At 49.3% G+C, this 14,967-nt stretch overlaps 1 protein-coding gene across 8 annotated transcripts in view; it reads left to right on the forward strand.

The window, feature by feature from the left end:
• UBN2 (ubinuclein 2) overlaps positions 1-14,967 on the forward strand; it is a 1,075,602-nt gene that overhangs the window by 622,685 nt on the left and 437,950 nt on the right. The gene's annotated exons all lie outside the window — the stretch shown is intronic.

The raw sequence follows: 14,967 nt of genomic DNA on the forward strand, positions 1-14,967 counted from the left end.
TGTCACCGGTAAGTCTAACTAAGTCCTTTTTGTAGGATTTTCATAGGTTTAGTGGAGTATACTCCTCCTTGAAAGCTTAAGGCAAATTGGTTTATTATTATTATTTTGACAGGATTTCAATGTTCGGGCTAGAAGTGTATTTGGTTATTTGCATTTATGAAATAATTATGTTTCGATTTTTTAAATATTCTATCCACTGACTCAGTGAGGAATAGATCAAATTCCAGCTTGGCTTTCTCTGTCGCGATCTGGATGATGTAGAGGGATTTTTCTGGAAAGCCATATGACAGAGTTAAAATTTGTTTCCAGGTATGGTACAAGGCTTTTCTTTCTCTATTACATAAATTAGCTTAGCGTAAACATATACCCCAGAGAACAGGTTTATGGGCTTCCCATAAAGTAGTTTGGGGAAATATCCGGAGTGGATCTAAATTTTAGGTACTCCCTTAGTGCAGTTTCAATATTCTGTTTATATAATGTTTTTTTGAGCAAAAAGTCTTTAACCACTTAACGACCGCCTCCTGCATATATACGTCGGCAGTATGGCACGGCTGGGCAGATGTACGTACAGGTACGTCCTGTACATCTACCCACCCGTGGGTCACGACCCAGTCCGAAGCTCTGGGACCCGCGGACGCGATCGGTCCCCGGAGCTGAAGAACGGGGAGAGCCGCGTGTAAACACGGCTTCCCCATGCTTCACTGTGGCGGCTGCATCGATCGTGTCATCCCCTTTATATTTTTGTTTGTTAAAAAAAAATTGCAATAGGCGTTTATCGATTGGTTTGCGCAAAATTTATAGCGTTTACAAAATAGGGGATAGTTTTATTTCATTTTTATTAATTATTATTTTTTTACTACTAATGGCGGCGATCAGCGATTTTTTTCGTGACTGCAACATTATGGCGGACACTTCGGACAATTTTGACACATTTTTGGGACCATTGTCATTTTCACAGAAAAAAATGCATTTAAATTGCATTGTTTATTGTGAAAATGACAGTTGCAGTTTGGGAGTTAACCACAGGGGGCGCTGTAGGAATTGGTGTTCACTTAGTGTGTGTTTACAACTGTAGGGGGGTGTGGCTGTAGGACTGACGTCATCGATCAAGTCTCCCTATATAAGGGATCACTCGATCGATGCAGCGCCATAGTGAAGCACGGGGAAGCCGTGTTTACATACGGCTCTCCCCGTTCTTCAGCTCCAGGGAGCGATCGCGATGGAGCGGCTATAAGCGAATAGCCGCGCCGTCGTCCCGGATCGCTCCCCGCGGGAATCCGACCGCCGCATGTAGCGGGGGGGTCCCGATCGGACCCCCCACCCGCTAGAAGGCAAGGACGTTACATGTATGCCCATTTGACTGTACGTGCCATTCTGTGGACGTACATTTACATGCGGCGGTCGGGAAGTGGTTAAGGTTATCGATTTCTGAGGACAAATCAGCTGTACATTTTTTCCAAATCCTCAGTTTTTAATTCTAGTGCTCATGTTCCGCTGTCCTAGTTCCCCTTATCTCCTTAGTAAGGCTTGTAGTGATATAGTCTGAGGTAGCCTTTAATGATTTTTGTAACAGCGGCTCTATTTGTTCCAGTGTTACTTGTGGTATGTATGTTTTATCACAGTTCTCCATAATATTCCCTGGAGAGTATTTATTTTGGCTTTGTTCCTTTAATGGGGCCGGAGCTTCATTGTGACACAGCAGGAGGGGCTGTCTGCTGTTTCAACTCCCTCCCTCTTACAACTGCATAGGATGGCTTCAGTGCCATGACAAGAACACTGTAGCACTGTGAGGTGGCTCTCTCATGCCTGTTTTTGGCACAAAATGTGCTCCAAAACCCCCCGAAAAGGGTACCCTTGTGAGGTAGGTGGCTGTGTGGTCCCTTTGGGTGGCTTTTTGGGCAGGTTTGGGTACCTCTGCCGTTATCAGGCTCCTCAGGTCCGCAGTGTAGGGAGCTCTAGGCAGGCATTACCTCACCGCTGAGCTCCTCCTCTGCCGACATTTTCTCTTATTGCAATGGCGGTGGACAGTGCTGTCATTGGCACATGTCACCGCAGACAGTGTACATTTTGTTATCCCCAACACTGTTTGTATACTTTTAATTCTGGGTGCCAAGGGGAGTTTTCTTTATCTATCTCGGTGCCCATACCTTGTCTCTTATTGAATTTTTTTCCTTAACCCTCATTGACCACATCTCTTTGTAAAACCTTCCCATGAACCCTTTGCTCTTTGCCTCACACCTTGCTTACCTGTTAAACAATCCTCTGCTTACTACTCACATCTCTCACCAACACATTACCATCAAACCTCTCCTTCACTGCCCATATGTTGCCCACCTATCTAGGGAACCTCACAATGAACCCTCAGTTTAGTGGCCACACAACACTCAACTCTACCATGGACTTTTCCATAAACCATTTGCTTATTGCCTACACAATCCAAATTTTTCTACAACATCTTTTCATCATCCTTTTGCTCACTGGCAACTCTTGTGCAGCTCTCCAACATAAGCCTGCATGCCATCCTGCCAGCTAACTCTTAGCCCTAATGTAACTCTTGTATGTTTTCCATGCTTTTTTATTCTTTTATTTAACTGCTTATTTAAAAAAAAAAAAAAAAGTTTTACAGGGAAAAAATAAAAGAAAAATAAGAAAAAAGAATCGTGATGGACACGTTGTTTTGTCCTGTGTTCTAACGTCTTTTCTCTCTTTCAGTTGCCACCCCCCCTCCCTTTTCCCCGATCGTCGGATGGTTCACTATGGAACCTGTGGAACCCGCCTGGAATTCCTCCCGGGGCACCTCCACCCTCGGCCTCTGATCTCCGTCAGCTCCACATCACACCAGGTAGGACGCTCCCCCCTTCCCTCTATCCAATCCCATGGCTAAGATACTGTCCCTGAACGTACATGGTCCAAATTCGGATAGGAAGAGGCATCTGGCACTGAGGGAATTTAGACAGTCGGGCGCTGACGTAATTTTTGTCCAGGAAACTCACTTTGATAGCGGGGGGTTCTTCGCGTTCGCCACCAGACAATTCCCACAAATGTACTCCTCCTTGGGCCCTCGTAAACGAGCTGGGGTTGCGATACTTCTCAAACGTGGATCTCCGTTCACCTGTTCTAGCTGCTATAGCGAACCCCTGGGACATTTCGTTATCCTTGGAGGCATGTGGCAGACACAGGAGGTTACTTTTTCCTAACTAGGTTACTCACCCATCTCTTTAAATCAGACCATGGGCTACTGGTGGTGGGGGGGATTTCAATTTGACCCAATCTGCAACTGCCGATCGCCGCGTGGTGGGCCCCGGGTGCCGTCAGCTTGAGCCCTCAGAGACTCGAAGCTTTTCCGCCAAATCACTAGACGATATGCTCTCTTCGACGCCTGGAGGGCCCTTCACCCGGGGATCAGCAGTATACCTTCTATTCGGCCCCCCATAGAGCTCATTCCCGTATCGACTATTTCTTCACTAATAGTACCACACTCCGGGCGACGCGTGAGACACAGATTCTTCCGATATCATGGTCAGACCACGCTCCTGTCCTCCTAACACTGGACCTAGGTTCCCCCACCCGTAGGCCTTGTAAGTGGAAACTAAATACCTTCCTCCTCCAGCACCTGCCGTCCAAGACAGAACTCACTTCCACTCTCCAGCTTTACTTTGCAGAGAACAACACTCCTGACATTTCTGCTTCCACGCTCTGGGAGGCCCATAAGGCAGTCCTTCGAGGTAAATGCATAGCACTATCCGCCGCCTTGAGAAAAGATGCACAGGCCACTAAACAGAGAACTGAAAAGGAGCTAGTGGGTCTGGAGCGCCGCTTGCAGCTAACCCCCTCCATTGCCCTCCTTAAGAAAATCACAAATCTGCAAATCTGCGAGCAATCTTGAGGAACTTAGCTCTTGGCTGCGTAGAGAAGGCTCTGGTTAGATTGCGACAGATCTACTACGACAAAGGCAACAAGGCCCACTCACTGTTAGCGAAGAAACTACGTGACACACATCTTGCGACGACACCTCACCAAATCAAAGACAGTTCGGGATGCCTTCAGTCCCACCCCAGAGACATAGCCCAGACATTCTCAGACTTTTACACAAAACTTTATAACAACCATGACATCCCCGGTAACCCACCTCCCCCGGACGTCTCTCTTAGTATAAGACAATATCTGGAACAGAGTGGGGTCTCCCGCCTCCAGCCCTCCGACCTGTCATCCCTCAACATGCTGATCTCCGAAGAAGAGATAGAGCAGACTATTAAATCCCTGCCCTCCCGCAAGTCCCCAGGCCCAGATGGTCTGCCCTATGAATATTACAAAGCATTTCTGCCCCTCTTCCTCCCTCACATGTGCAAAATTTTTAACGCTTTCCTCCGAGACACCCCTGTCCCGGCAGACATGCAACGCTCCTTTATTACTCTGATCCCCAAGCCGGACAGGGATCCCGTACTCTGCGCTAACTATAGACCCATCGCCCTGCTTAATTCGGACCTGAATTTTTTTACAAAATTACTCTCTATCCGTTTGAACGGGATTCTCCCCTCCCTTATCCACAAGGATCAAGTGGGCTTTGTACCCCTTAGGCAGGCGGGCGATAACACCCGAAAGGTGATTGATCTGGTGGATGTGGCGAACAGGGAAAATGCCGAGAAGGCCTTCGACCGGCTTGGGTGGCCCTTCATGTTTGCTACATTAAGACATGTAGGGATTCGGGGCCCATTTATGAATGCAATTCACCATCTCTACCTCGATCCCTCGTCCCAGGTTAAGACACCCTTTGCCCTTTCGCCCTCCTTTCCCATTACTAACGGCACCCGACAAGGGTGTCCACTATCGCCCCTCCTATTCGCACTTTGTGTTGAACCCTTTAGCAGCCACCATTCGGGGAAACCCGTCTATTCGAGGGGTGACAGTCCGGGGTAGGGAATTTAAAATATCCCTGTTCGCGGACGATATCATCCTTTCCCTCACGCAACCCAGGATTTCCATCCCAAACCTCCATGCGGAGTTGACCCGATATGGAGCCCTGTCGGGCTACAAAATTAACACCTCTAAATCTGAGGCCCTCCCTGTCAACATCCCTACCGTGGAGGTCGATCACCTACGGGCCAACTTCCCTTACCAATGGAAGACAACTTCCCTGAAATATCTAGGGATACATATCACCCCAAGCTTCACTACCCTGTATCAAGAAATCTCCCCCCCCCCCCCCTATTCCGATCTATCCGATCCCTGCTATTACGATGGAAAAAGCATCATATGTCCTTGCTTGGCCGGATCGCCTCGATCAAGATGACAATTCTCCCGAAGCTCCTTTACCTTTTTCAAACACTGCCCATTCCGGTCCCCTATAAGCATCTGAGAAAACTTCAAGCTGACCTACTTAAATTTACATGGAATTACAAGAGACACAGGGTACCCCAGAAGGTACTAATGTTAGCGCGCTCGGACGGCGGCCTTGCGTTTCCTAATCTGGTCAAGTACTATCAGGCTGCGCAACTGCGCGCAGTGGCCTCCTGGTTCACCCAACGGTCCTACAACAGGTGGACGGAGATCGAGAAGTTGTGGCTGGCCCCGACCCACCCTAATAGTCTACTTTGGGGTGCGGATGCGGTTCTCCCCCTGAACGCCTACTGGGCTCAGTGTCGCAGCTTCGACGACTATGGCGTCGACTGTCACGATCGTGTGGACTCTCAGCGGAGCGCTCGCTCTTGACTTCATTTATGTACAATCCCAAGGTGCCAGATAGCCTCACCCACCAAATGTCTCATCCGTGGACGTCACGGAACTTATTTAATTTTGGGAACCTGGTGGATCCCCTGTCTCGTAATCTCCTGCCCTTTTCTACCCTGCAGGCCAAATATGATCTCCCCAAGACGGTATTCTACGGTTACTTGCAAATTCGCCGCTACGCTTTGTCTATAACACCCAATCTGCAATTCTCCCCCCCAACCCCCTTCGAAAGATTGGTCCTGGCCAGATCGACCCAGAAAGGCCTAATTTCTGATATCTATAAAATACTAAATACCTATCCCCTGGAATCCCTAGGCAAACACTCCTATATGTTAAAGTGGGAAAAAGCTCTTAATGAGGAAATACCCCTGGAGCAATGGCGGACTATCTGGTCCCATGCAGCTAAGAGCTCCCTCTGCACCCTATACAAGGAGAACAAGTATAAAATACTTCTCTTCTGGTATATGACTCCCGATGTGCTCCATGCCATATATCCCGCTAGTTCCGATCGCTGCTGGCGATGCCAAGGGGACAGGGGCTCCCTCTTCCATATCTACTGGAGCTGCCCATTGATTACCCCCTACTGGTCTGAAGTTCAGCAATTGCTTAGCTGCCTCCTAGACACTCAGATCCCCATGTCCCCCAAATGTTTTCTTCTGGGTCTATCCCCCTTGAAGATTTCCACACCTTGCAAAAAACTGCTACGCCACATCCTCACGGCTGCCCGCTGTCTTGTTGCCCTGAACTGGAAAAAATGGTCTCCCCCTACCCCTGAGGCCCTGCACGCCAGGATTAAGGATGTGGAGCTGATGGAGAGAATGACTGCCAGGATACAGGATAGACTGGAGACCCACGACACTGTCTGGGAACCATGGCGCCTTCGGGAGGATGCATCTTGATCAGGTAGTTGTACTATTCCGATGATCGTTTCCCCCCTCTTCCCACCCCTCCCCTCCTATCTTTTCTGTGTTCTTTTTCTTTTCTTTTTCTTTTCTCACTTTCTTTATCCATCTCTACCCTTTTGTGTGCGCAGTTTCGCAACATGAAAACATTGGTCGCTGTGCGGCGACATTCTTAACCTAAGTTATGTGCCTGTTATTATATAGGATCGTGTAGACGGTTCATACTTGTTATTGTATGCACTGAAGCAGTAGGAATCCAAAGGAAAGTTGACCTGTGCCTTGTCTACTTGTGTCTCCTCATGCTGCGACATGTGGCTCTGTATTCTGTAAGAAATGTACTCCTTCTCTTTCTTATTTTCAATAAAAAGTTACTTGATAAAAAATAAAAAAATAAATCACCAAAACATGAGAATGCACAAGTGACAAAACAGTAGCGAATAAACCGCTTCCCATGCAATGGAAATGATAACTGGGGTGACTCACTTAAAGATCACAGCAGCGACCCCAGCATAGGCCAAGCCTATACAAGAACATGCAAAACTACAAGTCAAAAGAAAGTGATGTAGGATTTCAATGCAGCAACATGGTACATACGAGGGATGGAATGTATCAAGAGCAAAGGAGATAAACAAGAGACTGGTTACCAGACCCCCTGAAAGAATAAAAATAAACCATTTGGTGTGTCATAGCAGGTGATTAAGTTCTTTAATGGCCAAGTATTCATTCCAAGCATTCCATACAGCAGTAAACTTAGCTTGGTTATTACGCAGTGCAGCCGTACTTTATCCTATGGATCTCCCTTCGTTAACCCGCTGTAGGAAGTCCGAAAATGTTTTAGTTTTAGTTCCTGTAACAGAAGGGCAAAACAATGAGTTTGCTTGTCTAGGTGGACAGCCCTGTTAACCAACTTGGAAATGAGCAAGTTGAGGTGGGCGTGGCTACCGCATGGACGTGGAACCGAACCAATAGCTACAGCGGCGACTGTGTCGCCCATCACTAGCCCCATTCCTGCCTGAAGGTCCGGAGACACTGGCAGCATGACCCGCAAGAGGAAAGAGGGGTCCCAGCCCCGAAAATTGGAGGAATTCTACCTGCCGAAAGGCCGCGGCCTAAACAAAGATGGCGCCACCGCCGGCCTGGGGAACGTGTCTCCTACCTCCTCCTGCAGCTCCCCATCCACAGCATCGAGCCCGGGGATACGTCCAGGCACCACTCAGCAGTCTCCCGGAGGATCGACCCCGCTGGATAGAAGCCCTGCTAAATCCAAACCTCGCCTGGAGACAGACATCAGTCAGGTGAGCGGGGGGCATGAGACCCTGGAGGACACGAGGGAGCTGGTGGATTCGTTCACTGCCTTCCCCACTTCAGGAAAGGCAGTGTCTGATACGACTCTCAAGGACATGCTTGTCTCCCTCAGGAGCTCCATGCATGCTGACATGCTGCAATGTATGAGGAACTTTAAAGCAGACATAGGCGAGCTGGGGGAGAGAGTTACCCATGTTGAGAAGAAGATGGGTGAATTTGCATCCTCCCATAACTCACTGATTGATGCCCATTCTGAACATAATGATGAAATAGCTTGGCTGAGGGCAAAGGTCGCTGACCTTGAAGATAGGTCAAGACACAATAATGTTAAGCTGAAGGGGGTCCCCGAAACCGTGCTCCCCGCCCAGCTACAGCAATTTGCCAGAGATCTGTTGCAGCAGGTCCTCCCTGATGTTTCTGAATCGGAGCTGCAGATTGACAGGATTCACAGATTGCCCAAGCCAGGCTTCCTGCCTGATAATGTACCCCGAGACGTTCTGATGAGAATACATTTTTTCCAAGTTAAAGAACAGCTCATGAGGTCGTTCAGGAAAGCACAACTCCCGGAGCAATTCGCTGGGCTTCAATTGTTCGCAGACCTGTCGCAATTCACTATGCAGAAACGCAGGTCACTGGTGACGATCACTAAGGCTCTGCACAACCACAACATTCCCTACAGATGGGGATTCCCAGTGAAGCTGACTATCACTCATGATGGGAAAGACACAACAATCACAGGACTGGAGGAGGGTCTTGCATTGCTCCGATCCCTGGATATCCTCCCTGATCAGGCACCCACAGGTACCTTGCCATCTGCCAAGATTGACCAGCACTATCAATGGCAAACAGTGTCCAGGAAGAAGTGGCAAAAAACGTGCAGCGTAATTTCTCTCCTATGGGATGAAGTGGCTCGTTACACACCTTAAGGTTCCCACTCCATCAGGAGTATTCAGTTTGTTCTGTTCCTTTTTATGTTCACATTTTTTTTTATTAAGTTTTGATAATGAGAACAGCAAAAAAGTATACAGAAGGCAAGGTGCTGGAAGATAAAATAAAACATACATTACAGCCTGGCACCGAAGCCCAGATCATGTAAACCGTACACAACAGCATACTGTAACTTATAGCATTAATTCGCTCAGCGTGTCCCCACTACCCGGACCCAGGCAAGGACCCAGCAACCTTGCCCTGCGAAAGTATGCCTTACCATTCAGGGAGAAGCCCAGGTACCCCCATTCCCCCGGGAGCCCCAAAGGGAACAAGCTGCATCCCAAGAGACGGGGCCACCCATACCCCCCCCCCCCACCGCGGCCGCCATATCCGCACCCAAGCCCACGCGCAGAGGGGCTTCCACCTCTCCTAATGATCCTACTCATCAAACATGTGTACGTAGATGCAACCAAAAATCCTCCGTGACAGAGGGTCACCTCGGGTATGCCAAGAGAGGCGACGGAAAGTAGAGAAAGAAAAGGAGAAGATATGAGAGGGTAAAGGCAAAGTACCGACACAGGCTATCCCCGTGGGGAGCGGACAGTCAAATCTCCCACTGGTATCCCAGGTATGAGAGAGATGCCACTGTAAGTGGCCCAGGGTTCCCAAATAATGTTGAATTTCTCCGTTCTATCGTCTAATTTAGCTACTATTTGTTCCTGTACCATGATCCAGGAGACTTTCCTCCAGAACCCTTGAAAGGAGACAGTAGGTTTCTTCCAGGCTCTGGCAACAGTCAATTTAGCCCCTAGCAGTAGCAAGAATGCCAGTGCCTGTGAGTGTTTGGCTAAGTTCGGGATACGATGGTTAAGTAGTGCTACATTAGGATGAGGGGCTATCGTTATCCCCATCACCGAACCAATAGTATGGAATACCTTCCGCCAAAACGGTCTTATGCGAGGGCAGGTCCACCAAACGTGCAGCATGGTGCCTTCAAGATCACAGCCTCTAAAGCAGACCGGGGAGGTTCCTGGATACATTTTTGCCAGCCTGGAAGGAACGTAGTACCATCTTAACAGTACTTTAAGGCTAGCCTCGATGAGGGAGACATTGAGTATACCTTTATATGCTCTAGTAGAAGCACCAAACCACACTTCAGGGTCCCACGAGCCACCCGTGTCTTCCTCCCAGGCTCGAGCATAGGTCGGCTTGTCCGTCTTTGTCATCAACGCAGTATAGAGCAACGAGATTCCTCCCCTCTGATCCACCGCTTCCGCGCACCACTGTTCATAGGGGGTAATAGAGGGGGGCAGAGGTTTGTTGAACCAGATGGAGTGCAGGAAGTGGGAGATTTGAGTGAACCTAAAAAGCTCCGTGTCAGGCATGTCCAATGTTTTCCTGCAGTGCGAAAGAGAGAGCGGGCCTGCTCGACTGAAAAAGTGGCCGATCCGATATAGACCCTTATCTGTCCACCATTTAAAAGCAACAATATCTAGTCCCGGGGGAAACTCCTTATTATGAAACAAGTGCCTCAAGGACTTCCATGGCGATATCAGGGTTTGTCGGTCATGTAACTTGGAGCAAAGAGCCACCGAATGTAAGAGAGTTGGCGCCATTATGGCCGGTCTGCATTTAGGTTCGCAACTCAAAAGGTAATCAATGGTGTGTAGTGGGACTGCCTGCCTTTCCATGGATAACCAATCCGGCTTAGGACCCCTGGAAAAGGCTATCGATATTTGAGCCAATTGAGCGGCCTGGTAATAGTTCCACAAGCTCGGGAGGCCCAGTCCTCCCTGCGTTCTTAGTCGTACCAGAACACCTGAGGGACACCTGCACCCCTTCTTACCCCAAACAAAGCGAACCATCCCTGACTGCAACCTACAGAGTACTGTTTTCGGGACCGGGATTGGGAGAGAGCGAAAGAAGTATAAAAGGCGTGGAAGAAGGGTCATTTTGATCGCGTGTATCCTGCCTAACCAGGACAGTCCCGCCCTGGACCACCTCTCCATATCACCCTGGCACCTAAGGATCATGGGGGGATAGTTAGCTTTGAAGAGGTTGTTAATATCAGGTGTTAGTTTGATACCCAAATAAGGGATGTGTGAGGGAGCCCACGAAAATGCAAAGTTGTTGGTAAGTGGGGCAATAAGGTCCGGAGGAACCGATATATTCAACGCAAGCGATTTGTCCATGTTAACCTTTAGACCAGACGCTTCACTGAAGACACGCAGCGTCTTAAGGATTATGGGTGTGGAAGTCAATGGGGAAGTTACAAAAAGGAGGAGATCATCCGCATACAGGGCGCATTTATGTTCCTGTGACCCGCAAGTCACCCCTTTCATATCGGGGTTTGACCGTAGCGCCACCGCCAGTGTCTCTATTGCTACCGCAAATAGGAGGGGGGAGAGTGGGCACCCCTGTCTTGTCCCCTGGCCTATAGAGAAAGAGTCAGAATATCTGCCCATCAAGCGAATCTGCGCAGTGGGGCATGAATAGAGGGAATTGATGAGGTTAAGAAAGTTAGGGCCGAAGCCCCATCTCCCCAGGACATCAGACAGGTATGCCCAGTCTATAGAGTCGAAAGCCTTATGTAAATCTATGGAAAGTAAAAAACCCTTTTGTGGGGACCCCCCGTCCCATCCCGACTTGAGCAAGGAAACAATGTCAATAGCGCGCCGGATCTGATCCGGACCCTGTGTCCCAGGGATGAAGCCCACCTGGTCCTTATGGACATACTCGGCAATGAAACCCGACAATCTGTTCGCTAGTATTTTGGTCATAATCTTAACATCATTGTTAATCGGTGATATAGGCCGATAATTGCCACCTCGCTAGAGTCCTTATCCGGCTTTGGGATCACCGAGATGTAGGCAGAGTTTAAATCCGCATTCAGGGGGGCTCCATCCCGGAGACAGTTAAACAGTTTTGTCAGATGGGGGGCCAGGCTGGTGCTAAATTTCTTGTAGTAACCATTGGAGAATCCATCTGGTCCCGGGGATGAACCTAATTAAAGGGCCTTAATGGTATTTAAAACTTCCTCCTGTGTGAACGGACTCTCCAGTAGATCACTGTGATCTTTGGTCAGCCTGGGCAAAGGGAGGTCATCTAGGAATTTATTTCGCGCCGAGTGAGGGGGGGTGCGGATAGGCCTATATAAGTCAGAGTAGAAGTGTAAAAAAGCGTCCATTATCTTGGAAGGGTTCTGAGTCAGCTCCCCCGTGGCCACCCGAAGTTTAGGGAAGGCAAGAGTTCGCTGTTTGGGGCTCAGTTTCGTGGCTAGTCTGGCTCCCATCCTGTCCGTGTGCGCGTAAAATCTAGCCCCCGTCCACCTAAGGTGTTCCGCTGCCGTGGTCAGGGATGAATTCAGGAGGGCCCGGGCCTTGTATAAATTCTCTAGAGATTTGGGGGTGGGGTGGACCCTGTGAGCCCTGGCTAGTTTCCGAAAGTCCTCTGTAAGTTTACGCGTGGTCGCATTGTGTTCAGCTTTAAGCCTAGACGACAACTGAATTAGTTTCCCCCTGATGACCGGCTTGTGCGCCGCCCAGACGGAAATAGGGGAGACCTCACTCGTAGCATTATGCCGGAAATATTCATTAATGGACTCCTCCAGTAAGGAGCATTGCACTGGGTCGCTTAATAGAGACTCCCGCAAGCGTCAACGAGGAGGGCCCCCTGACGCCGTGGGCCTATTTGTTATCAAAGTGACCATGGAGTGGTCAGAGAGGGAGGACTCCACAATCTTGGAACATTTAATGCATGGTATCAGCGCTGCGCGTACGAAAATGTGGTCTATCCTAGCAAAGGAGTTGTGGGGTGCCGAGAAGTGCGTATAATCTTTGGTGCGCGGATTACATTCCCTCCAAATGTCGACTAGGCCCGCCGAGTTAAGCAGTTTAGCTATACTAACGCTCTGTTTAGTTGGACGCCTCGGTTTTGAGGAACCGTTCGCTAGTTTGTCAATGGCGAAGTCAAAGGCCATGTTCGAGTCCCCACCAATAACAACCGTACCTTTAAGGTGGTGTTGTAGCTTCTCTAGCATTGATTCAAAAAAATTCTTTTGACCCCTGTTGGGCGTATAATATGACACAAAAGTGTAAAGCTCACCATCAATATGCCCAGAGACCAGAATGTAGCGGCCCTGTGGATCTATAATAGTCTCGGGTTGCGATAGGTTGATATTTCTAGCAAAACACACCGCGACCCCTTTGGTTTTGTTTTCAGCAGAAGCCAGAAAAAATTGAGGAAAGCGGTGGTGAAGGAACTTGGGAGTAAAGGTGGATGGGAAGTGGGTCTCCTGTAGTAAGAGAACGTCTGCGTGCATGGTGGAATAAAGTTGCAGGAGCTTCCTGCGTTTGACCGGGGAGTTGAGGCCTTGAGTGTTGTGAGAAACAATCTTAAGAGTTGGCGGGGGGCAGTGTATGTCAGTCATGGATCAGGGTGTAGTGTACTGCGCGGTGCACCTGTAACTTACCTGGATCGAGAGGGGAACATACCCGGAGCGTTCTGAAGAGGCGGAGAGACCATTGCCCGAGACCCGGGAGTGGAGACCAGAGACGGCCGAGGAGCCTGTGGATACCAGGAGCTGTACGAACAAGAGAAGTACCAAGAGAGAAAGAGAAAGGAGAGAAAGAAAAGAAGAGGACATCATTACATACCTGAGGCAACAATCGAACTAAAATAACAAAACGTAACATTACTCGGGGGTCCCCTGACCCCCTCCCCCTCCTGGGGAGGAGTGGACTAGCCACCCCCAACCCCAAAACCTAAAGGAACCGAGAGTCCCCGATGTCAGGGATCCCGGAAGCGGAACAGAAGGCACTGAAGGTGCCTCTGTACCAATGGAGGAGCATTGAGTCCACCACGACCCCACCCCCCTGTCTAAAGCAAAACTGAAGGTCTCAAAGAAACCCACGCTCCCGTATGTACCGAGCGCCCCTTAACAAAGGGGGAAAATGCAGTATAATAAGTGAACACCCTCCGACCCCCCCACCGGTATGTGGGGTCAGAGATCCGACAGAATCCCTTGTGCAGGAGTTTTACTGTCCTACACTAGTATTGAGCGTAATATACCAACCAGAGCTGAGGGAAAAACTGTAAATTCCAGTCAGAGCACCGTTCTGCATAGGCCAGAACCCAACTCTCGACCCCCCGGAAGGGGAGACTTCCTAGCGGCTCTAAACATGTAGCAAATAAGCAGTAAACTCTAACAGAACCTCTGACCGGAACCTGTATGATAAACTAGGCAAAAATTAATAAAAATAAATTTAAATTTAGCCCCCGACTGCAGGGCAGCTGCTAACCCTCCCCCCTGGAACCAGTGACAGGAACCTCCCTTCCCACCCGTCTTCAAGTCCCAGTCCAGGTCGCCCCTATCAGCAGGGGCATATTATGAAAAAAGGAGCCCGATCCAACTTGAGCCATCCTTGCCCGGAGAGCAAGGGCATAACCCAGAAATGTTCCAGGGAAGACGGGCCAGTCCCAGACCAAGTCCCGGAACCACGAACAAGAATAGGTAACAACAATTTAAAACCAAACAACAAGGTGGGTAGATTGTTCACGTCGTCAGATTCTCCTTAGACCGTTTGGAGCAGTGTTTCAGCCAGGTCTGCTGCAGCGGACTCGCTGGCGGTGGCCTCTTTGATGATAATGCGTGGGTGCCTCTATTAGCCAGTGCCGGGGATGGGTCCAGGTGGACCAGCCCGAGTTGGGTCAGGAGACGCTCACCCTCTGCGAACGAGGAGAAGCCGAAGCTCTTGGTTTTGTAGGTGAAGTTCAAGCGGAGAGGGAAGGACCATCTGTAAGTAATTCCTCTGTCCATCAGGACCTGGAGCAACGGTTTAAGCGCACGCCTCCTCTGAATGGTATATGGGGAGAGGTCCGCAAAAATGTGGATCTTGTGCCCGTGGAGGGTGATATAATCCACTGATCTAGATTTCCTCATTACTTCCTCCTTCACCGAATAGAAATGCGGCTTAACGATAATGTCTCTGGGCAGTCCGTCTGAGCGAGGGGCCTGAAGTGCTCTATGAGCCCTGTCCAACTCAAGGCGGTCGTCGGGAATGCCAGGGAGTAGATTTTTAATAAGGGATTTAACTGCCGCCTG

Source organism: Rana temporaria, chromosome 7 (assembly GCF_905171775.1).
Source record: "Rana temporaria chromosome 7, aRanTem1.1, whole genome shotgun sequence".
Lineage (NCBI taxonomy): Eukaryota > Metazoa > Chordata > Amphibia > Anura > Ranidae > Rana > Rana temporaria.